Source organism: Peromyscus californicus, unplaced genomic scaffold (assembly GCF_007827085.1).
Source record: "Peromyscus californicus insignis strain IS unplaced genomic scaffold, ASM782708v3 Scaffold_2__1_contigs__length_46816999, whole genome shotgun sequence".
Taxonomy (NCBI): domain Eukaryota; kingdom Metazoa; phylum Chordata; class Mammalia; order Rodentia; family Cricetidae; genus Peromyscus; species Peromyscus californicus.
Genome location: NW_026294540.1, coordinates 36,119,480 through 36,142,872, shown reverse-complemented (window position 1 = coordinate 36,142,872; position 23,393 = coordinate 36,119,480). Strand labels below are relative to the sequence as shown.

General features: G+C 37.4%; 1 pseudogene; it reads left to right on the top strand.

Annotated features, from left to right (window-relative positions):
* The first annotated feature begins 1,234 nt into the window (after positions 1-1,234).
* Positions 1,235-23,136, top strand: LOC128120820 (vomeronasal type-2 receptor 116-like; annotated as a pseudogene).
* The last annotated feature ends 257 nt before the right edge of the window (positions 23,137-23,393 follow it).

Below are 23,393 nucleotides of genomic sequence, written 5' to 3'. Positions count from 1 at the left end.
TTTTCAATATGAAGAAACTTCAGGTCTCTGTGACAGTCATAAATGACATTGTTGTATTCAGAATTGTTCCTTAATACATAGCAGATGTATAGCAGATGTGTGAGGCAGTGCTCAGGTTAGAAGCTAGATGATACATTCAACTTTGCCACTTAGGGTCTTTATACTGGTAGAATGGAACCCATGTGAAGCTATGGGTGAGCTGTGAGGTATATGTGTGCATGATAATGTTTTCAGACTCTATATTCACAATTATCAAACTTTCTGCTCTTCATATAAACTTCATTAAAGTATTGTTAATGAACATTTTATACATGTTGAGTGGAGTATATGAGCTCTCATTTAATTAATTAATTAATTAATTAATTAATTAAGGAATATGGAGGGAGTGTTTTCAGTACTCCATATTCAAAGAAAAGCAAAAATAGTTGCTGAATCTCTTTCTCTTGATGTAGGGGGTATGAGGTTTTTATATTAAATGAATGATTCAACATTGAAAAGAACACACAATAGCACAGTAGGTCAGAGTTCAAAAAGTAAACAGAAAAACTAATCTCATCATTGATTAAATCACTGATTTGGAATTCATGAATTCAGGTTGTCAGTTTCCCAGGATTGAGACAAAAACACATTTTGGATATATAGAGTCATTGAAGAAATATTGGTATTGGTATGTAGTCATGCAAGATTTCTAAAAATAAATAAAAAATGTTTTTAGATTCCTTCAGGAGAATGGCAAGTTAGATTGGCAATTTAAAAGTTTTAAAGAGCAGGATGCACTACTGCTTTTCACTGGACCATTCTGTTCAGCACACTTTTTAAAGATGTTTCTCATATCATCTCCCTTGACATCCTCCCTTGCAAGGTCTTTGCATCATCCTGAGTCACTGTTTCATGTAACTTTTGTGGTAGAGAGTTCTGGGCAAGTCTATTCAAGAAGCTTCATCCCTGGGGTCTTGCTGTCTTAAAGAAGATCCCAAATGTCTTTTGAAGCTTGTTTTTATCTTGAATGTTAGGTCTCAGATGGAAAGTCTCAGAGAAGAAAGGTTTTCTAAATTCTCCATGGAGTGTAGATGGAACACGTCAAAAAGTATATGTGATTAGCGTGATGACTTCAGTCACCAACAATATTACAAACTTTTGTTCCCCCCCCCAAAAGATCTCTATATGTAGCTACTGAACACATTGGGATCCCTGTCCCCCATGCTTACAGTGTGGTAGACACTTCTATTTTATAATGGTCTCTTTGATTTTTCTTTTCTGGCTACTGCAGTCTCCTGTTCCTTCGTCTTCCTTTGATGCTTCTCAGTGCCATTCAAAAATACAACAACATTTACATCGTGATGGAAATGTGCTGATTGCTGCACTTGTTCCACTTTTTTATGTTTTCGACAGCACAACAAATGATTTCAGAAGTGAAAACCAGAGTATGGTCCAGTAAGTACTTTTAAAATGTATGTCTTTTCATTATTCAGATTTTATTATCCTCAAGTAAGTTTGAATTCACAAGAATTTGGTTTTTCTCTCCCATTCTGACATTCCCTCTCTTATACTCATAAAACTCTTTTTAGGTATGTCTTCCTGTTCCCTTTTTTCTTCTCCCAAATATAAAAGTTTGTTTTAATTAATGTTATTTTACCCATTTGATACTGTGAATCTCTTTATGTTCCTCTGCAATGCTTTTATCTGTCCAACGGTGGGACCTTTTCATGGCTTTCTATGCAGATGGAATATCCCACAACTTGACTCATTGTTTTGGACCATTTTCAAGGGTAGTTGTTCTCCTTTGAGAAGAAATGATGGCATTCATTTCAGTGACTACAGAGTCCTTATGTGACAGTAGAGTGATAGGGACTGCCTGTAGTAGCTAGTGCTGATTAGCAAGTCAGAATATGAGAATCTGGAGTTCGCTCCTCTTCTGTTCAAATGTTTTCAAAACGACTTACAATTTTTATCTATAATTTTGATTAGTATTCTTTTTGATTCTGTCAATTGTGTACCATTTGCTCCATATCATTCCTATGTTTGTAACTATTTACAGTTGGTACAGATGTATTCTGAGGTCACATAGATAGATGTTGATGGTGACCTCAGAGGGTACTATCTAAGTTAGTTTTGTAAAGATTAGAGGACAGTCTCAGTCAAGTTAAAAACGTTCTTGGACTCTGCTGAAGGAAAATGCCTACATATAATTCTTTGTGAATGAAGTAAGATCTATTTTATTCTGTACATACATTTCTGTGGCTGTAAGATTCATGGGATCTGAAATGGAGGATGACAGCTTATACTAATTTTTAACACAATACTATAAAATGGGAATGCAGAAGCAAAGTTAAGGTAGAGAGTCAGAATCAGAGTATAGACAATTAGGAGTGAAGATGAATTTAAGTCCTCGTGATATGATTGTATTTTTATTGAAAGCTAGATGAAGTGCTAAGACGTACAGGGCCTGCAGAGTAGGAGAAATAATCAGAGGGAAAAAGTTGATGGATATTATGTTTTGACAACTTGTTCTGAAACAGATAAAGCAAATGTGGTGACAGATATCCATTTACAGGAGTGTATCAATGTGACTAATTGAAGAACGTGGGTTTATTTTGTTTTACCCTCTTAATTGATTTTCCTCATATTTTGATTGGATGCACATGAGCATATACTGCCTGATAATCATAAGAAAAAGAACATAGAATGTGTGGCCTGGAATATAAACCCATTACAGTAATTTTTATGCATTATTATATATATTTATTTTACTTTCATGTGGTTCTAATTTTAAAAATGATATTTAAACAGGATTTATTTATATATGCATATAAATATATATCCATAAATAGTGATACATTTGTATATATACATATATATACAGACATACACATATGTATATTTTTCCAATTTTATATACATTTATATATGTATTTCAAGGAAATATATAACCTTTCAGATTAATTCTGGTTATGAATATGAGCAGGACGCCTAGTTTCCTGGTAAGGTACATTTTAAAGTCTTTTGGCAAATGGACGATAATATCCCCTCTAAGTGATTACAAACAGACAATCTCTCTACTCATGTGTGAGCATCATTTTTTTCACATTTACTTCAATGTACAATTGACATGGCAAGTGAAATGCCATTTTAACAATACCATTATGAGTGTATTTGTTGTGTTCAGAACATGAAACAAATGCATGTTTCTCAAACTCCCCCTTGAGACCTCCTTGTCACTTAGCTTCTCTGTGTCTGTGGCTTGTAGCATGGTTATCCTTTATGGCTAATACACACTTATAAGCCAACACAAACCATGTTTGTTTTCCTGGGTCCAGGTTACCACACTCAGGGTGATCTTTTCTAGTTCCATCTCTCTGTCATAAATTTAATGACGTTTCTGTTTTTAACAGCCAAATAATACTCCATTGTGTTAATGTACCTCATTTTCTTAATCTGTTGTTCAGTTTAAAGACATCTAGGTTGTTTCCAGTTCATAGCTACTATGAATTAAGCTTCTGAGAACATAGTTAGCCAAGTGTCCTTGTCATATTGTGTAGGATCTTTGGCTGTATTTCCAGGAGTGTTAAAGGTGAGTCTTGGGGTAGATCTATTCCCAGTTTTTGAGAAACCACCATAATGATTTCCAAAATGGTTGTACAAGTTTGCACTCCAACGAGCAATGGAGAAATTCCCCTTGTTCCACATCCTCACCAGCTTGAGCTGTCATTTGAATTTTTGATCTTAGCCATTCTGAAAAGTTGAAGATAGAATACTAGCGTTGTTTTGATATTCATTTTTCTAATGGCTAAAAGTGTTTCAATTTTTTTTTATTTTGCAGTACAATTCAGTTCTACATATCAGCCACGGATTCCATTGTTCTCCCCCCTCCAACCCCTCTCACCTACTCTCAGCCCACCCCCCATTCCCACCTCCTCCAGGGCAAAGCCTCCCCCGAGGACTGAGATCAACCTGGTAGACTCAGTCCAGGTAGGTCCAGTCCCCTCCTCCCAGGCTGAGCCAAGCGACCTTGCATAGGCCCCAGGTTTCAAACAGCCAACTCATGCAATGAGTACAGGACCCGGTCCCACTGCTTGGGTCCTCCCAAACAGATCAAGCCAATCAACTGTCTCACCTATTCAGAGGGCCTGATCCAGTTGGTGACCCCTCAGCCATTGGTTCATAGTTCATGTGTTTCCATTCGTTTGGCTATTTGTCCCTGTGCTTTATCCTAGTTGTCGTGCTAGAAACCCCATCCAACTACTGAGGGATCTGGATGCAGAGATCCATGGCGAGACCCTGGGTGGAGCTCTGGGAGTCCAAATAGTGAGAATGAGGAGGGTTTATATGAGCGAGAATTGCTGAGACCAAGGTTGGATAATGTTTCAAATTTTTAAGTGATTCCCACCCATTTGAGATTCATCTGTTGAGAATTTTCTATTTAGATTGCACCCCATTTTTAAGTGAATATTTGTTTTTTTGATATTTAGTTTTCTGAGTTTTTAAAATATAGTTTGGATATCAGCCCTATATCAGATATGGAGTTTGTGAAGATCTTTTCCCATTCTGTAGGCAGCCATTTTGTCCTTTTGACAGTGTCCTTGCACTTACAGAAAATTTTCAGTTTTTGGAGAATATATATTCCTGATAATTTGGAGTTCATAATGTCTCTAATTAGATGCTTTATTCCTAATAAAAATGTTTCATCTTAAAGGACATAACATTTGCTTTGTGATTATTCTAAAAATTCTCACAATGTTATATTCATTTCAAATATTTTTTATATTTCCTTTTTGTGAGAAATTATATATTTCAAGAGTGATCAAAATCTTTTCATCCATTTCTTGATTATTTATTCTTCTCATGTATACCCATGCTCTAACTACAAATATAAGTTCATCAACTACCCTCCCATTTACATTCATTAATAATATGAACTCCATGTGATTTGATTTTCCCTGAAATATCAATGATTTAAACAGCCATTAATTTTTCCAGTATTGAACCGAATTTCTAACACATTCTATCTTCTTTAGATTTCAATGGAAATGATGTGACTCAGGAAACATTAAGAAATCCATACTGGCCATTTCTGTTATTCATATCTTTCTAATGATGTATCTTTGTATCTTGAAAATTTGTCAGTCTAACTCAACATACTAAAAACAATCATCACTTAATTTATTTTTTACATTTGCATTTATCTGATGATCAGTGATGCTGAAAATTTTTAAAGTAGCTGCTGGTTGTATGTGCTTTTCTTTTGTACAAGATCTGTACATGCCATTACCCCATTTGATGAATAGAGGTTTTATTGCCTTGATCTACAACTTCTTCAGATTGAATGCTTTTGACATTAGTCTACCATCTAAACAGAAAGCAAATGATTTATCCCATTTATGGTGCTCTGACAATTGTTTTTGGTTTTTTTTTTTTTGCTGTAAAGACTAATTTATTCATTATTTTCGTAGTTGAATCTTCATTTTGTGCAGGTCTGTCTTTTGTTAGCTGAAGCTAATTTGTGTGACATTGGCATTGTCTTCTGTAAGTTCTTGCCTACACCAATACCTTGACAATTATTAGGTGTGTGTATTCTATAACTTTTAGTGTTTCATTTTTAAAGCTAAGGACTGTGATCCATTTTGAATTGATTTCTATGAAAGGATAATGGTCTAATCTCACTGCCCTGTATGTTGATGCCCAGACTGTCAGCTCTATTTATTGTATAGGCAGTTTTTCCTCAACTGTTTATTTCTGCCTTCTTTAGTAAAAGAAATAGTTGGTTGTTTCTTTGGTGTTTAAAAGAAATCACAACTATCTAGATGTAAGTACCATCTTACAGCAATATAATTGTTATCAACAAGAAATCTAACCATAAGTATGTGAAAGTCTGTTGGCAAAGACAAATCATTACTTTCTGCAGGTGGGCATGAAAATGTATAGAGATGTAATGGAAATCATTTTGGAGGCCCATCAAATACTTAAAATAGAAAAAAATGACATATGGAATATTTATTCTAATTCTGACTTCATTTTCAGAAAAGTCTTCATACTGTCTTAGAGATTTTCTTTCACTGTGAATGAGGTTCTCATCATTATTTTGGTTTTTGTTGTAGCTCTATTGTTTCATAATTTTTAATCACTTTTAAAATTTACTTTTTCAGCATATATTTATACTGGTGGGAATGCAAGCTTGTACAACCACTTTGGAAATGAATATGGCGCTTTCTTAGAAAATTCGGAATCAATCTCCCCCAAGATCCAGCTGTACCACTCTTGGGCATATACACAAGGAATGCTCTATCATACCACCAGGGCACTTGCTCAGCTATGTTCATAACAGCATTGTTTGTAATAGCCAGAACCTGGAAACAACCTAGATGCCCTTCAACTGAAGAATGGATAAATAAAATGTGGTACATATACACAATGGAATACTACTCAGCAGAGAAAAACAATGACATCCTGAGGTTCGCAGGCAAATGTATGGATCTAGAAAAAATCATCCTGAGTGAGGTAACCCAGACTCAGAAAGACAAACATGGTATGTACTCACTCATAGGAGGATACTAGATGTGGAACAAGGATGACTGGACTGCTACTCACAACACCAGGGAGGCTACCTGGAAAAGAGGACTCCAAGAAAGACATGGGGATTGCCCAATGATGGAGAAATGGATGAGATCTACATGAAGAGCCTGGACGTGAGTGGGGGTAATGAAGGGCTAGGATCGAGGGAAAGAGAGCTTGAGGGAGCAGGAGATGCCAGCTGGATCAAGAACAGAGAGGGAGAACAAGGAATAGGAGACCATGGTAAATGAAGACCACATGAGAATAGGAAGAAGCAAAGTGCTAGAGAGGCCCACAGAAATCCACAAAGATGCCCGCACAATAGACTCCTGGCAATGCTTGAGAGACAGCCCAAACTGACCTACTTTGGTGATAGGATGACCAAACACCCTAATTGTCATGCTAGAAACCCCATCCAATGACTGAGGGAACTGGATGCAGAGATCCACGGCTAGGCCCCAGGTGGAGCTCCAGGTGTCCAATTGGTGAGAAAGAGGAGGGTTTATATGAGCGAGAATTGGTGAGACCAAGTTTGGATAAAGTACAGGGACAAATAGCCAAACGAATGGAAACACATCAACTATGAACTTTTTTTATTTTACAATATAATTTAATTCTATATGTAGAATTAAATAATATTGTAAAATAAAAAAGCAAAAAACCCTGCAACCATCAAGAATACAAAAAAATTCTTTTTCAGTATACATTTATATTTATTTCAACATGTTTATAAAACTAGATACACATTTCTTCAAAATATTAGCCATTTCTTTATGATGAGAAAATTCTATTTTCTTTTCTAGCTCTTCAAATGCATGGGTTTGTGTATTTGTGTGTATGTGTGTTGAATTTGTGTATTATATGATGTAGCATAAATACTTTCATTTTCAGAAAAAAGCTTTCAAATTCTATGAATATTATTTTATTTTCCTATTTACATATATTATCTGTAACATTATTATTCTAGGTAATAAAGTTTATTTCACCAAGATTGCATTATATTTACTATTTGTGAATTATTGTTCAGTGAATTTGTTTTATCTTTTACTTTACACATGTTTGCATGTATACATATACTTCTGTGAGTACCTGATATGAAGGATCTATATAAATCTCACAGTTAAGTATATCAAAGCCACATATCTTAATATCCATTCTAGAATCTATCAGAAGTAGGTTCTAATTCAAGTAAAGAATGGACTTGTTAGTGGGGTGATAGCAAGCAGACAAAGAGCAAAAGCTTCCTTCTCCCTTTTCCTTGTACAGGTGTCCATCAGAATTAGATCTGCATTAAAGGTATGTCTCTCTGCCTCAAGGTCTTCATTAAGGAAATATCTACAATATCTGGATTAAAAGGGTGCTTCATGACCTCTAAGATTGAGATTATATTTAGTCAAGTTGGTAAACAAGAAAGGCCATCACAACTCCACCACTTGCCAAATTGACATGCAATCATATTTCCTTTTGCTGTGATTCATTTCCAAATGAATTCAATCCCAATGAGACACAGGAGGTTTAACAAATAAATTTGCTATCTATTGTGAGAATATTCTTTCAGTAGGGAGGTCTCAAGTAATGTCTATCCCCTCTCTTTAAATTCTCATTAACTCCAAGTTTCATTCTCATCAAAGTTCACCATACAGAATCCATGAATTCATAAGGTTATTTACAGAAAATGACGATGGTCTTTCTGATGAGAATGTGGGTGACCTAGATATAGTCACACTGAAAATTCTCTACTCACTATGTATTAAGATATTTTATCATTACCATTTTTAAAGGTATATTAATATTTAAGATATCTTGGTTTGCTCATTTGGGTCTAACAGAATTGAAAGTAGTAGTTTGTTGTGTTTTACTTTTTCGGATAAAATCACCGTGTTGGATCTTCAAACACGTATTTGTTCATTTATTTTTTAATCAGGTTTCCTGGTGAAAAATATCCACATATTCATTAAAATAATTATTACTGCATTTGCATTCATAAACTGTACATATATATCACATTTAAAAGCACAGATATAATGTGTTTGTATATGAAGAGATGATACATTGCAATATGAGTAACATATCCTTCTATAGAAACAATATCTTAAATAAAATTGATAATCATAAGAGATATGAACCATATTGTAGAAATAAAATTGATATAAGAATCAGGAAATATCATTTTGACCTGAATTGTATGATTCTCTACATCTTTGACTTAAAAGTAGATATTAAGTTTATATGTAAAACCTCAGGTTAATTGTTTCAAAGAACTGTTAAGTAACATAGACATTTTTACTTATTTTACCTATGCAGTCATATTGATTAAATAAGTATTTGAATTTAATATTAATTTGTAATTTTAGTATTACTATGAACAAAATGAATGAAGTCAAAGTCTTCAGTTTTAGTTTTCAGAAGCATTGACGTTTAATCATTTTGTTATCAAATACATGATATGAACAACAAACGATAATTCCATATGAGTAATCTCTACATACATGACACAAAAGACAAATTCTAATAAACTAAGAATTTTTTAAAATTTTATTTTACAATATAATTTAATTCTACATATCAGCCACGGATTCCCTTGTTCTCCCCCCTCCCGCCCCCTTCCCCTTCCTCCCAGCAGGCCCCCATTCCCATCTCCTCCAGGGCAAAGACTCCCCTGGGGATTGAGATCACCCTGGTAGACTCAGTCCAGGCAGGTCCAGTCCCCTCCTCCCAGGCTGAGGCAAGCGTCCCTGCATAAGCCCCAGGTTTCAAACAGCCAACTCATGCACTAAGCACAGGACCAGGTCCCACTGCCTGGATGCCTCCCAAACAGATCAAGTCAATCAACTGTCTCACCTATTTAGAGGGCCCGATCCAGTTGGGGGCCTCTCACCCATTGGTTCAAAGTTCATGTGTTTCCATTCGTTTGGCTATTTATCCCTGTGCTTTATCCAACCTTGGTCTCACCAATTTTCGCTCATATAAACCCTCCTCTTTCTCGCCAATTGGACTCCTGGAGCTCCACCTGGGGCCTAGCCGTGGATCTCTGCATCCAGTTCCCTCAGTCATTGGATGGGGTTTCTAGCATGACAATTAGGGTGTTTGGTCATCCTATCACCAAAGTAGGTCAGTTTGGGCTCTCTCTCGAGCATTGCCAGGAGTCTATTGTGCGGGCATCTTAGTGGATTTCTGTGGGCCTCTCTAGCACTTTGCTACTTCCTATTCTCATGTGGTCTTCATTTACCATGGTCTCCTATTCCTTGTTCTCCCTCTCTGTTCTTGATCTAGCTGGGATCTCCCGTTCCCCCAAGCTCTCTTTCCCTTGACCCTCGCCCTTCATTACCCCCACTCATGTCCAGGCTCTTCATGTAGACCTCATTCATTTCTCCGTCATTGGGCATTCCCCGTGTCTTTCTTGGGGTCCTCCTATGAGTGAGTACATACCATGTTTGTCTTTCTGAGTCTGGGTTACCTCACTCAGGATGATTTTTTCTGGATCCATCCATTTGTCTACAAAATCCATGATGTCATTGTTTTTCTCTGCTGAGTAGTATTCCATTGTGTATATGTACCACATTTTATTTATCCGTTCTTCAGTTGAAGGGCATCTAGGATGTTTCCATGTTCTGGCTATTACATACAATGCTGTTATGAACATAGCTGAGCAAGTGCTCTTGTGGTATTATTTGGGCATTCCTTGGGTATATGCCCAAGAGTGGTATAGCTAGATCTTGGGGGAGATTGATTCCGAATTTTCTAAGAAAGCACCATATTGATTTCCAAAGTGATTGTACAAGCTTGCATTCCCACCAGCAGGGGAGGAGAGTTCCCTTAGCTCTACATCCTCTCCAGCATGAGCTGTCTTCAGTGTTTTTGATCTTAGCCATTCTGACAGGTGTAAGGTGGTATCTCAGAGTTGTTTTGATTTGCATTTCCCTGATAATTAGGGATGCTGAGCAATTCCTTAAATGTCTTTCAGCCATTTGAGTTTCCTTCGTTGAGAATTCTCTGTTTAGTTCGAAAGCCCATTTCTTAATTGGTGTGTTGAAGTCTCCCACTATTAGTGTGTGTGGTTTTATATGTGGTTTAAGCTTTAGTAATGTTTCTTTTACACATGTGGGTGCCCTTGTGTTTGGGGCATAAATGTTCAGAATTGAAACTTCATCTTGGTGGATCTTTCCTGTGATGAGTATGTAATGCCCTTCTTGATCTCTTTTGATTGATTTTAGTTTGAAGTCTATTTTGCTGGATATCAGGATGGCTACATCCACTTGTTTCTTAAGACCGTTTGATTGGAAAGTCTTTTCCCAGCCTTTTATTTTTAGGTAGTGTCTATCTATGAATTTGAGATGTGTTTGTTGTATGCAGCAGAAAGTTGGGTCCTGTTTTCGTATCCATTCTATAAGCCTATGATTTTTTTTTTTCGAGACAGGGTTTCTCTGTGTAGCTTTGCGCCTTTCCTGGAACTCACTTTGTAGCCCAGGCTGGCCTCGAACTCACAGAGATCCACCTGGCTCTGCCTCCTGAGTGCTGGGATTAAAGGCGTGCGCCACCACCGCCCAGCCTATGTCTTTTTATAGGTGAATTAAGTCCATTGATATTGAGGGATATTAATGACCAGTGATTGTTCATTCCTGTTATTTTTTGGTGGTAATGTGTGTGTACTTCTCGTAGTTGAGGTTTACTGCTGTGGTTTTATTTATTGCCTGTGTTTTTGAGGGTGTATCTGACATCCTTAGGTTGGAATTTTCCTTCTAGTGCTTTCTGTATGGCTGGGTTTGTGCATAAGTATTGTTTAAATCTGGCTTTGTCATGGAATGTCTTGTTCACTCTGTCTATGATGATTGAAAGTTTTTCTGGGTATATTAGTCTAGGCTGGCATTGGTGGTCTCTTAGTGTCTGCATTACGTTTGTCCAGGTCCTTCTAGCTTTCAGAGTCTCCATTGAGAAATTGGGTGTTATTCTGATGGGTTTGCCTTTATAAGTCACTTGGCCTTTTTCCTTTGCTGCTCTTGATATTCTTTCTTTATTCTGTAGTTTAGTTGTTTAATTATTATGTGGCAAGGGGACTTTTTTGGGGGTTCTAGTCTGTTTGGTGTTCTATAGGCTTCTTGTATCTTCATGGGCATTTCCTTCTTTAAGTTGGGAAAGTTTTCTTCTATGATCTTGTTGAATATATTTTATGTACCTTTGAGTTGGTAGTCTTCTCTTTCTTCTATCCCTATTATTCGTAGGTTTGGTCTTTTCATGGTGTCCCAAATTTCTTGGACATTTTGGGTCATGACATTGTTGGCTTTAGTGTTTTCTTTGACTGATGAATCTATTTCTTGTACCGTATCCTCAACGCCAGAGATCCTCTCTTCCATCTCTTGCATTCTGTTGGTTATACTTGCATCTCAAGTTCCCATTTGTTTACTCACATTTTCTATTTCCAGCATTCCCTCTGTTTGTGTCTTCTTCATGTTTTCTATTTCCCTTTTCAGGTCTTGGACTGTTTCCTTCATCTGTTTTATTGCTTTTTCATGATTTTCTTTCAGGACTTTATTATTTTCTTCTACTTTATTTGTCCTTTTCTCTAGTTTTTTATAGTGTTCTTCCCATTTTTTTTTGTCTTTTCCTCTATATAAGCCTCTACCTTCTTCATGATGTTATTCATAAGGTTGGTTTCTTCTGCTTCTTTGAATTTTTGATGTTCAGGTCTAGATGGTGGAGGAGGGCTAGGTTCTGGTTATTCGGTATTGATCTTCATTTTGTTGTATGTACATCTGCCTTGACGTCTGTCCATCTCCTTGTGGTTCTTTCTTGGTCTTATCAGCACACTTGGTCCAGACAGAGCTGACAGATTTAGGAAGTCTCTCTCTCTCTTGTCCAGATGGGAGCTCTCTTGTCCAGATGGGAACTCCGGGGCAGGATGGGAGCTCTTGTGCAGACGGGAAGTCCGGCACAAGATGGAAGCTCTTGTCCAGACGGGAAGTCTAGGGCAGGATTGGAGCTCTTGTCCAGACAGGAATTCCAGGGCAGGATGGGTGCTGGGGGCCGGTCTCTAAGTCTCAGGAAATGGCAGGGGTCTCAGGTGATGATGGGCGTGGGGGCAGGGCTTGGAGTTTGCAGCATCTGCCAGGGGTCTTGGAGAAGGGGAGCCTTCCCAGTAGGGCTATAAGGGAACCTGCCCGGTGGCCAGAACCTGGGGTCCAGTTGGGCAGGTCTTCCCCGGAGTGGCTGGTGCCCAGGGATGGGATCTAGGCTGAGCCCAGGCTGAGCCCAAGCACTCACCTCTTGTCCAGAAGGGAAGTCCATAAACTAAGATTTTTATGATTAAAGCATGTTGAATTTAAATTTTTATCACTTTCGTTGTAAAAGAAAAATTAACATAGCAATCTTTAATAAACATGTTGTTAGTCTGGGCAGAAACAAAAGCAGACACTCAGAGAACAAAGCTGCATGACGGGCAAAGGACATTTTATCTCAGTTGGAGGAAAATTGGCTTGGACTTTCCAGTCAGAATTAGCAGGGAGACGCTGTGGAGCCTACTATAGTAGCTCTTTTCTGGCTGAAGCTTGTCTCTCCTTGGCAATACTAAACCTTTGTGTGTCTGTTGGTATGTGTGTATTTCAATTATGTGTCTTTAGAAGCCAGTAAATATATCAGGTAAAGCCTATTCATGTTAAAGCAAAACAAAACATTAAGAATTACAAAATAAACACCTTAGAGGTCTGATGTTTTCTGAGTGTCCAAAATCTGCCAGCAGGGTATTCAAGGTTCTTGTGAAGTCCACTTCTTGGGGAAGTAAGAACATAGTGAATGGATAGAAAAAGAGGCTGGCAGATGAGGGAACATACAAAAAGTGGGGGAAAAACCCAGAGGGTTTGATTCACGTATGTAGGATATTAAACCATAAGAAACTCACTCATTCTGCTCTTCATTGTATGGCTCTAAGAAAGGAAAAGATGATGGCACTGGTAGAAATAAAAGGTTAGTCAATGATATGCACTTGGTTGGGGGACTCTCAAACCCCCCCAGGTTCAGATCCAAATGTTGCTTTGGGGTTGATGCATGCAAAACAGTCAGCCATACCCATAATCATCATTGATTTTAATTAGAATAACTGAAATGCTGCAGTCTTTCCCTCTATGTACAGACAGAGTGAATGTGTTGTGGGGTCCCTTGGGTTTTATAGTACACATCAGGGGAACCTTAAAGGATGGAAGTTGCCATCTGCTGTTAAAGCATGAAAGAATTAGGGGTGTTTGTATGTGTTTCTACTTACCAGAAGATTGCACGGGTAATATCAGTTCAAGTCAACTTTCTGTCCCGAAATTTTAGACCCATCTGAGGCTTTTAGATAATTAAATTACCACTTACTATATACCCTGGCATTAAATTCTAACCATTACCAGGACAACAAAAAATATTGTTTATAGATAAATAACACAGAAGATATGAGAGCCATTGCATCATACTGGTAGACAGTATGATATGAGTCCCATTCATAAATAATGATAATCCCTCTCTGTAGGTACAAGATGAGGAGCTACCAGTTTTCTTTGGCCTTCATATTCGCCATTGAGGAGATCAACAGAAACACTCACATTTTACCCAACACGTCTCTAGGATTTCATCTCTATAATGTCCCTAGCAATCAAGGGAGTACTCTTCTGGGAGCTTTTGCTTGCCTCACAGGATTTGAAACTATGCAATCTCTTGTGAATGTAGAAGTGAGAAGAAGACCACTGCTTTACTTACAGGAGCATCATGGGCAACATCTGCACATATTGGGAGACTGCTGAATCTCTACAAGTATCCACAGGTGAGGGACGTGGCTGTGAGGGAACAAGAAACTTGAATTAAACTGCAGACATTTCAGATGTTTTCAAATGTAAGGAAGTGAGGCTGTGTCATTCATCTATCAAAGAAAATAAATCAGGCATTTGGTAATGTAGCCCCATATACTTTGCTTGAGACAGAGAAGAAGAAGAGGTTGAATCTTAACAGTGAGTGTTTAGAAAATTCTGTGTCTTGTGAGGAATTTTCTATAATTGTCTTAAGAAAAAAGATGGGTGTTTATAACACCATGAGCATATGTTAGACTATTCCAATCCAATGTGCCACCCTTGCTTTAAGATTGTGTTCTATGTCAGTGTCCTCACTCATGTTTCCTATCTGAAATTTCCTTCAGCTTACTTTTGGGCCATTTGACACTATCCTGAATGACAGAAGCCAGTTCTCTTCTCTCTATCAGACAGCACCCAAGGACATGTCTCTTTCACATGGCATTGCCATTTTGATGGTTCATTTCAGCTGGACCTGGGTGGGACTGGTTCTCATGGATGACCACAAAGGGGCTGAGAGTCTATCAGACTTGAGAGGAGAGATGGACAGGTACAGAGTGTGTTTAGCTTTTGTAGAAATGATTCCATTCTCCTAATTTCCTCCTACTATGAACCTTCCATAAAAACTCACCTGCAGATACAGAAATCATCTGCAAATGTGGTTACCATTTATGGTGACCATGAATCATTACATGTTGCAATTATGATTATAGCAGCACATGTATTGAACAGGAAATTCTGGGTCCTGAATTCACAATGGGATGAAACTTCTCTTACTAAATCTTTCATATTTGATACATTCCATGGGAGTCTCCTTTTTGCACATCACCACATTGAGGCTTCTGATTTTAGGAAGTTTATGCAGACATACAATCCTTCCAAATACCCAGAGGACTATTTTTTTGCTAAGTTCTGGAACACATACTTCAATTGCTCTTTTTCTGGACCTGATTGTAAAATTTTGGGTAACTGTCTACCCAATGCTTCTTTGGATATGTTGCCTAAAAATGTTTGGGAAATGGATATGACTGAAGAGAGTTACAATTTATATAATTCTGTATATGCTATGGCTCACAGTTTCCATGAGATGACACTCAAACAAGTACAAATTCAACCCCATGGAAATGGGGAGGTATATACCTTCCCTTGGGAGGTAATTTCTCTTCCTGTATATTTTATCAAAAGCACTGTGACCTACTGAGGTTTAATAAAAGCACTCCGGACATGATTGTACACTGTGGCAGATTTTGCCAAAACACACCTGAGAGACTGTATGTAATTTATCATCTAGACGTTCTTGCAAACGCATGTGTCATTGTTCATGATGACTGGATGGCATTAACATGGTTAAAATGTGTCTATGTCATATCTACTTTGTGTTACAATTAACCTCAGAAACTTCTCATGATAATATACTCAATTGAAACTCAAATATCTCTAAGTATATTTCATAATAGAAATAGAACTGGAGTCTAAATTTTCAAATGCTGCTAGATCTTTATACTTCACATTATGAAGCTAAGATTATGTTACCTAACTGATCACTTTAATACATTTTGGACATAAAATCTCCATTTACAAACTGAAAATTTGAGATTACTTAAATATTTGAATGTGACTATCACGTAAAATTGTGAACTTTTTCTTGAATCAACATTCATTAATTAAATCTTTCTGTTTGTTTGTTTGTTATTGTTTGTGTGTCAAATCTTTCTTTTGCAACTAACTGGCAATATAGAAACATGATATATTCATTTTTGGTCTTCATCCATTAAAATGTTGATAGCTTAGTATAACTTGCAATTTATGCTAGAGATTTATGATAATGAGACCCATTGCTTCATCAAGTTCCATTGAAATTTTCTGGGAATTTTTAATCATCAGATTCTGCATCTCTTTTAGCTTCACCCTTTTCTCAAGAATATGCATTTCAAAAATGGTGCTGGAAACCTTGTGGTTTTGGATTCACAAAGGAAATTAGATGCAGAATATGATATTATCAATATCTGGAATTTTCCAGATGGTCTCAGAAAAAAGATGAATGTTGGAACATTTTCTCCAAAAGCTCCAGAAGGGCAGGAACTGTTTTTGTCTGACCATATGATACAATGGGCTATAGTATTTACAGAGGTGTGCTGGATCTTATCTCATTGTTTTTATCTCTATGTCAATAAACATTTGTTTGTGGATGTAATGATTGTTGTTTCCTTACTCAGTGCCCTTCTTAATGTACAAAAATAATGTCATATGAGGAAGAGTCTGTTGCCTTATTCTGAGTAATGGAATTGTTTATTTTTTTCCATACTTTATTCTATGGGCACTTATTTGCAGTTATAAATATAGTGTCTATTTATTAAGATTTAATTCCTGCACTGAAACCAATTGACAAAAGCATTAATTAAGATGCCAGATTAGGAAATATGAGTGCATGCGTATTTTGATTTCAGGCACCTGGCAATACACATTAGCATGGAGGGCACATATGCATTGGTTAATTGCTTGTCTTGCTGCTGAAAAGGAAGCAAATTTGTCTATGCATCACAACATACCTTAAGAACATAGGTTTTACTTGATTCACATTTGGGGTGAGCACTCAATAATGATTCAGGCAATCGTTTTGGCAAGAGCCTGAGAAAGTGATTCACATTGTATCTTCAGTCAGGAAGCAGATAGACATGATCACTGCTCTTCACCTCCCTTTTTGTTTTTCTTTCAGTCCTTAACAACAGCCAATGAAATGTTGCTAACTAATTATCGAATATATCTTTCTACTTCAAGTGCCGTAACAAGATCATTTCTCACAGAAAGTCGCAAAAATTAGTTTATATGGTAATTCTGAATCCTGTCAAGTTGACAAATGTAAATTAAGCAACACCATTGGGAAACAAAGTTGCTCACTCCAGCTGTGAGGAAGTACAGAATAGGATCAGTATGATATTACATTTGCCCACTTTGATATGTACTCAGTAAACCAACGTCTTATTTTCTTATTTTTATAATAAATATAAACTTTCTATGTCATTGTTCAAATGGAAAACAACAGTTATTGTTTTAAAACAGTACACTCCTGAGTGTTTTCTCTTCTATATTTACTTCCTAGCTTCCTTATTCTGTGTGCAGTGAAAACTGTGTTCCAGGATTCAGAAAATCTCCCCAGGAGGGCAAGACTGTCTGCTGCTTTGATTGCACTCCTTGTTCAGCTAATGAGATTTCCAATGAGACAAGTAAGTGTCAGACTCACTGGGGGAATTTCTCACCTCTAAAGAATCTTCTGCAAAGGCTAAGCAGATTGAAATGTTCTGTGAAGGAACATTTGAGATAACACCCCTTCTTTCAGTTAGAATAAGAATGTTTTCTTTCATTTTATTTTCATTTTAATTGATGTTCTGGCCATTGAAACTCAGATTTGATCCTCTACAGCCATTGTTGCAGAGTTGTTTTAAGAGAACAACTTTACCCATCACAGAGTAGTCTGCTTTATTTCACCATGACATTTAACACACATACACACACACACACACACACACACACACACACACACACACACACACACACACACACAACAAATACACACATGCAGGCACACACTCATGTGCACATGCACAAATTTTAGAAATTACTGACATTTCTTGTATTTCAAATCATATTTATCTCATAGTTAGCACATCCTAAATGGTTGGATCCTTATGGCCTTTAGTTGCATAATTTCAGTCATGGTTTTAGGTTCATTAGAGGTGTTAGAAATGTATTTAATTACATGGACATATTTAGAAGTGTTTCATTTTTATAATTTTTCATTTTGTTTTATCTGTGACTGTATTGCCTGCATTCATGTATGTGTACCATGTACTTGCTTGGTGCAACTCAGTGTTAAATGTAGCATCAGATCACTTGTAGGTTGATCAGAGATAACATAAACCACCTTGTAAGTGCTTGCAATGGAAACCAGGTCCTACTTAAGAGTAACAGGTATCCTGTTAACATCTTGTGAAACTAGTTGAACTGGCACATTAACACTTTTTATTAATGATAGCGTTGTGAATAAGCCAGGTATAGATACACACCCTTGTTCTTAGAACAAGTCAGGACATTGAATATGAAGGACCATCTTTTCCAGGCAAAGGTAGATATAGTAGAGGATTCTTATGTCAAAATATATCCAAGAAACATAAAACAGGCATGAGACAATTGATAACAGTGAATATATGAGGACATATACTCACAATGTTTAATATGGAGAGAAACTTAAAGAGGATTCCTCAACTTCATCATTTATATCAAATGAGTTCCTTTGTATAATAGCTGGAATTTTTTGAATGACATAATGGTTTTCCTGAAAACTCAGATGTTTTAATATTTATTCATAAAATTTAAGACATTCAAATTTTTTGGTGACTTTAATTTGCCTACTTTAAAAAATGCATATTGAGCCGGGCGGTGGTGGCGCACGCCTTTAATCCCAGCACTCGGGAGGCAGAGCCAGGCGGATCTCTGTGAGTTCGAGGCCAGCCTGGGCTACCAAGTGAGTCCCAGGAAAGGCGCAAAGCTACACAGTGAAACCCTGTCTCGGAAAACCAAAAAAAAAAAAAATGCATATTGAGACTGACTGTACAGACCCTTTAAAACTTAATATGCAAAGAGGCTTTGAGTACACGGAGTCACAGTTTGTTCAGGCACACATTAGTTATATGCATTTGAGGAAACAAGAAATATCAATATCAAGTATTGCATGACTGCAGTTTAATGAGACACTTTAGTAAGAAAGAAAAAACACTAAAACATAAGTGCTAAATATTTCAAAACAGTGAATCCTGTACTTCAAAACCTATATAATAAGATGAATCTATCTTCAAAAGAACCACTTTAAATGTCTAAAAAAAATATTTGTCATGACTTATATACCCTGTGCATTTACTAAAGAAGATATATGATTGTGCTTATAAAGCATTCATGCTCTGTTAGAAATGGATAGATGTAAGCACATGGGATATAGAAAAAACAGAGTACCTTGAGAATGAGAAGTTAAAGGAAGGCACATCTGAAAAACTAACAAATTAAGTGATAATCAAATAAAGGCTATAGTAGGGAATAGAAAATGTTAAATTCAATAGACTTTAATTAAAAAATCCACATTGCAAAAATATTGAACATTTTAATAAAATATGAAATAGAAATATTCTTAATGTAAATATGTAATTAATACAGAGATATGTATATCTTTTGAATTTAAGATGAAACTCACAAATTACAAGTGATAAAATATCAAAACATTATTCCATGACCAACTAAGACTAAAACTATCGTTGTAGCTAGAGCTTTCCTGCCTGGCCCACGGTCAGGGCAAATCTCTCTCACCTGCCCATCCCACAGCCACTCAGACACAACCAAGCAAACACAGAGACTTATATTGCTCACAAACTGTATTGGCCGTGGCAGACTTCTTGCTAACTGTTCTTACAGCTTAAATTAATCCATTTCCATTAATCTATACCTTGCCACATGGCTTGTGGCTTACCAGCATCTTCACATGCTGTTTGTTATCGTGGCGGCTGGCAGTGTCTTTGACTCAGCCTTCCACTTCCCAGCTTTATTCTCCTCCTTGTCCCGCCTATACTTCCTGCCTAGCCATTGGCCAATCAGTGATTTATTTATTGACCAATCAGCAACACACTTGACATACAGACCATCCCACAGCACTTCCCCTTTTGTTTTCTTTTTTTCAAAAAGGAAGGTTTTAACCTTAACAAAGTAAAATTACATATAATTTGGGAATTTGGGTGTAGCTTCTCTTACTACTTCCTGCTGGAGGGGGGCGCTGTATCTTATGGGGACACAACAAAAATTTTAGGATTATGGAATAGTCCATGAGGGTGTATTGTCTGAGCCAGTTGCCTTGAAACCATTCTGGATGTTGGATCATCTGGGCCATGGTGTCATCGGAGACCTTTCAGGGGGTCTTGGCTGGTCAAACCTGATGTATCTTAATCTGGAACAAATCCATAGCCTCTGGCTTTCTGTGGGAATGAAAACAGAGTCTCCTTTCCAAAGCAACATATCCTTGTATCCAAATTTTGAAGTCAAGGTATCCTTAAAATATACATATTGGTTTAACTCAACATCTTTTACGATCAAGTGTTTTTCTGCAGTTAAAAATCCCAAAGACAACACAATCCAGATTCTCTGTGTAATATTCATTTTCACATGGCTTATTTTTTATATTAACTTTACTGTCTCTTTAAAGACTTTATTTTTTTTTTGTTTTTTTTCGAGACAGGGTTTCTCTGTGTAGCTTTGCGCCTTTCCTGGAACTCACTTAGTAGCCCAGGCTGGCCTCGAACTCACAGAGATCGGCCTGGCTCTGCCTCCTGAGTGCTGGGATTAAAGGCGTGTGCCACCACCGCCTGGCAGACTTTATTTTTTAAAACTATGTATTTGTTTATATAACTGTATATATCACCTTTTTGGTCTCTTTCAAACCTATGTATATTTTACACACATTGCAAACTATTACATCTGAATCTGTCTTATTGTGAATTTTTTGCTTTAAACTGCAGCAGCTGTGGCTGCTGGCTCTGCCCACCTCAGCTTCCCAACACGGCAGTGTGATGTTTACCGCCAGCTCTGGGAGCTATCATGGGTCTGTGCTTTTATCCAAGCAGCGTGTAGCCCAGAAACCTCTTTTTTTTGTTTTGTACTAGGAAAGGCTAAATCCACCATGCAGCTTAATGTGCCACTTGCAGAGGCCTCATTCCCGCCATATTGCAGGTCGAGCGCACACACTAGGAACCCACAAGTAGCTTAAACTGGCAGCTGCCGCTCATTTGAGAGAGACAATTAGGAAGCTGTTTTTAGCTCCATTTTAGAATCTTTTTTCTCAGTTTTTAGGTGGAAACTCTTGCCACCATGTTGACGCCATTTGTAGCTAGAGCTTTCCTGCCTGGCCCACGGTCAGGGCAAATCTCTCTCACCTGCCCGTCCCACAGCCACTCAGACACAACCAAGCAAACACAGAGACTTATATTGCTTACAAACTGTATGGCCGTGGCAGACTTCTTGCTAACTGTTCTTACAGCTTAAATTAATCCATTTCCATTAATCTATACCTTGCCACATGGCTTGTGGCTTACCAGCATCTTCACATGCTGTTTGTTATCGTAGTGGCTGGCAGTGTCTCTGACTCAGCCTTCCACTTCCCAGCTTTATTCTCCTCCTTGTCCCACCTATACTTCCTGCCTAGCCACTGGCCAATCAGTGATTTATTTATTGACCAATCAGCAACACACTTGACATACAGACCATCCCACAGCATAGAGTTTTGTATCTATTTGTTAAGTAGATCTTTTCTGCTTAGAAGCAATTAAACAGTTTCACATGAGGAGTTCTTCCAGCTTTCAAGAATCTCAAAATTCTCATTCCACAAGCAGAGAATGAACACACTGGAGTATTCAATAAACACAAGGGGAATTGCTAAATTTGATTCTTTTGTTGAGAACATTACAAGACAGAAATTTTAGTGTTTCTATGATCAAGTTAGGTTTATGTAATTTTATTCAATAACATGAGTATACGAATAAATAAAAATGCATTTTATCACTTAAATGAAATATATAACAATATAAAGGATCGACTTGTTCACCTTATGTGCAACAAAGAAGATAGGCAGTATCATCCTGGAAGGATTTATTAGAGAGCACTTGAGAATTTTCCCTGTAGAGGACAGATTTACTTGAGTCTGGAACAACAAAGGAAATGTGGGCAAATTCCAGACAAATGTTGCTGGGAAATTGCTGGAAATAAAAGGGGAACATGAGTAGAGACTCATTATAAATTTAATTTCTGAGTAGATATGGATCATTGTGTGAGGTGTTCAGAAAGTCATTATGCAAATACAGAGCAGAAGCAATGCCTCGAGAAAACAGTGACATTTTTGTCCTATGAAGACACTTTGGGGATGGCACTCACCTGCTTGTCCGTGAGCTTCTCTTCACTAACAGCTGGTGTTCTTGGTATCTTTGTGAAGTACCACCACACCCACATTGTCATGGCCAATAACCAGGCTCTCACTTACATCCTGCTCCTTACTCTGATCTTCTGTTTTCTCTGTCCATTGTTATTCATTGGCCATCCCAACACAGCAACCTGTATCCTGCAGCAGAGTACATTTGCAGTACTGCTCACACTGGCTCTCTCTACAGTCTTGGTCAAATCTATTACTGTGGTTCTGGCTTTCAGAATCACATTTCCAGGGAGACTGATAAGGTGGATAATGATATCAAGGGCTCCTAACCTCATTATTCCTGTCTGCACCCTTATCCAGCTTGTGATCTGTGGCATTTGGCTGAGCACCTCTCCTCCCTTTATTGACTCAGATGCTTACACTGAACATGGCCATATAATTATTATATGCAACAAAGGCTCCAGTATTGCCTTCCATTCTGTCCTGGCATACCTCTGCTCCATGGCACTTGGGAGCTACACTATGGCTTACCTGTCCAGGAACCTGCCTGACACATTCAATGAAGCCAAGTTCATCACTTTCAGCATGTTGGTGTTCTTCAGTGTGTGGGTCACCTTCCTCCCTGTCTACCACAGCACTAAGGGGAAACTCATGGTGGCCATGGAAGTCTTCTCTATCCTGGCTTCCAGTGCAGGCCTCCTAGGTTGCATCTTTGTCCCCAAGTGCCATATTATTTTGTTCAGAGCACATAGGAATGTGCTTCATCATGTCAGGAATAAAGGACATTCTAGAGGAAAAGTGAATTTTACATCATAGTCCATGTTTTTTTAAATTATATAGAAATCTTCCATCTTGTCTATCACCAAGGTTTTAGTTGTCACAGATAAAATAGTGATTTAAGATTGTATATATATTGGTTACTTTTATTGATGAAATCCATCTTTATTCTCTCAATTCTAATATTATTTACAAATTTCTCTAAATTAGAAAGTTGAATTCATAAAAAAATTATTGTGCTCTCAATATTAAATAAGAGATGAATGAGATGTGTATGTATTCTTCACCTCTTCAAC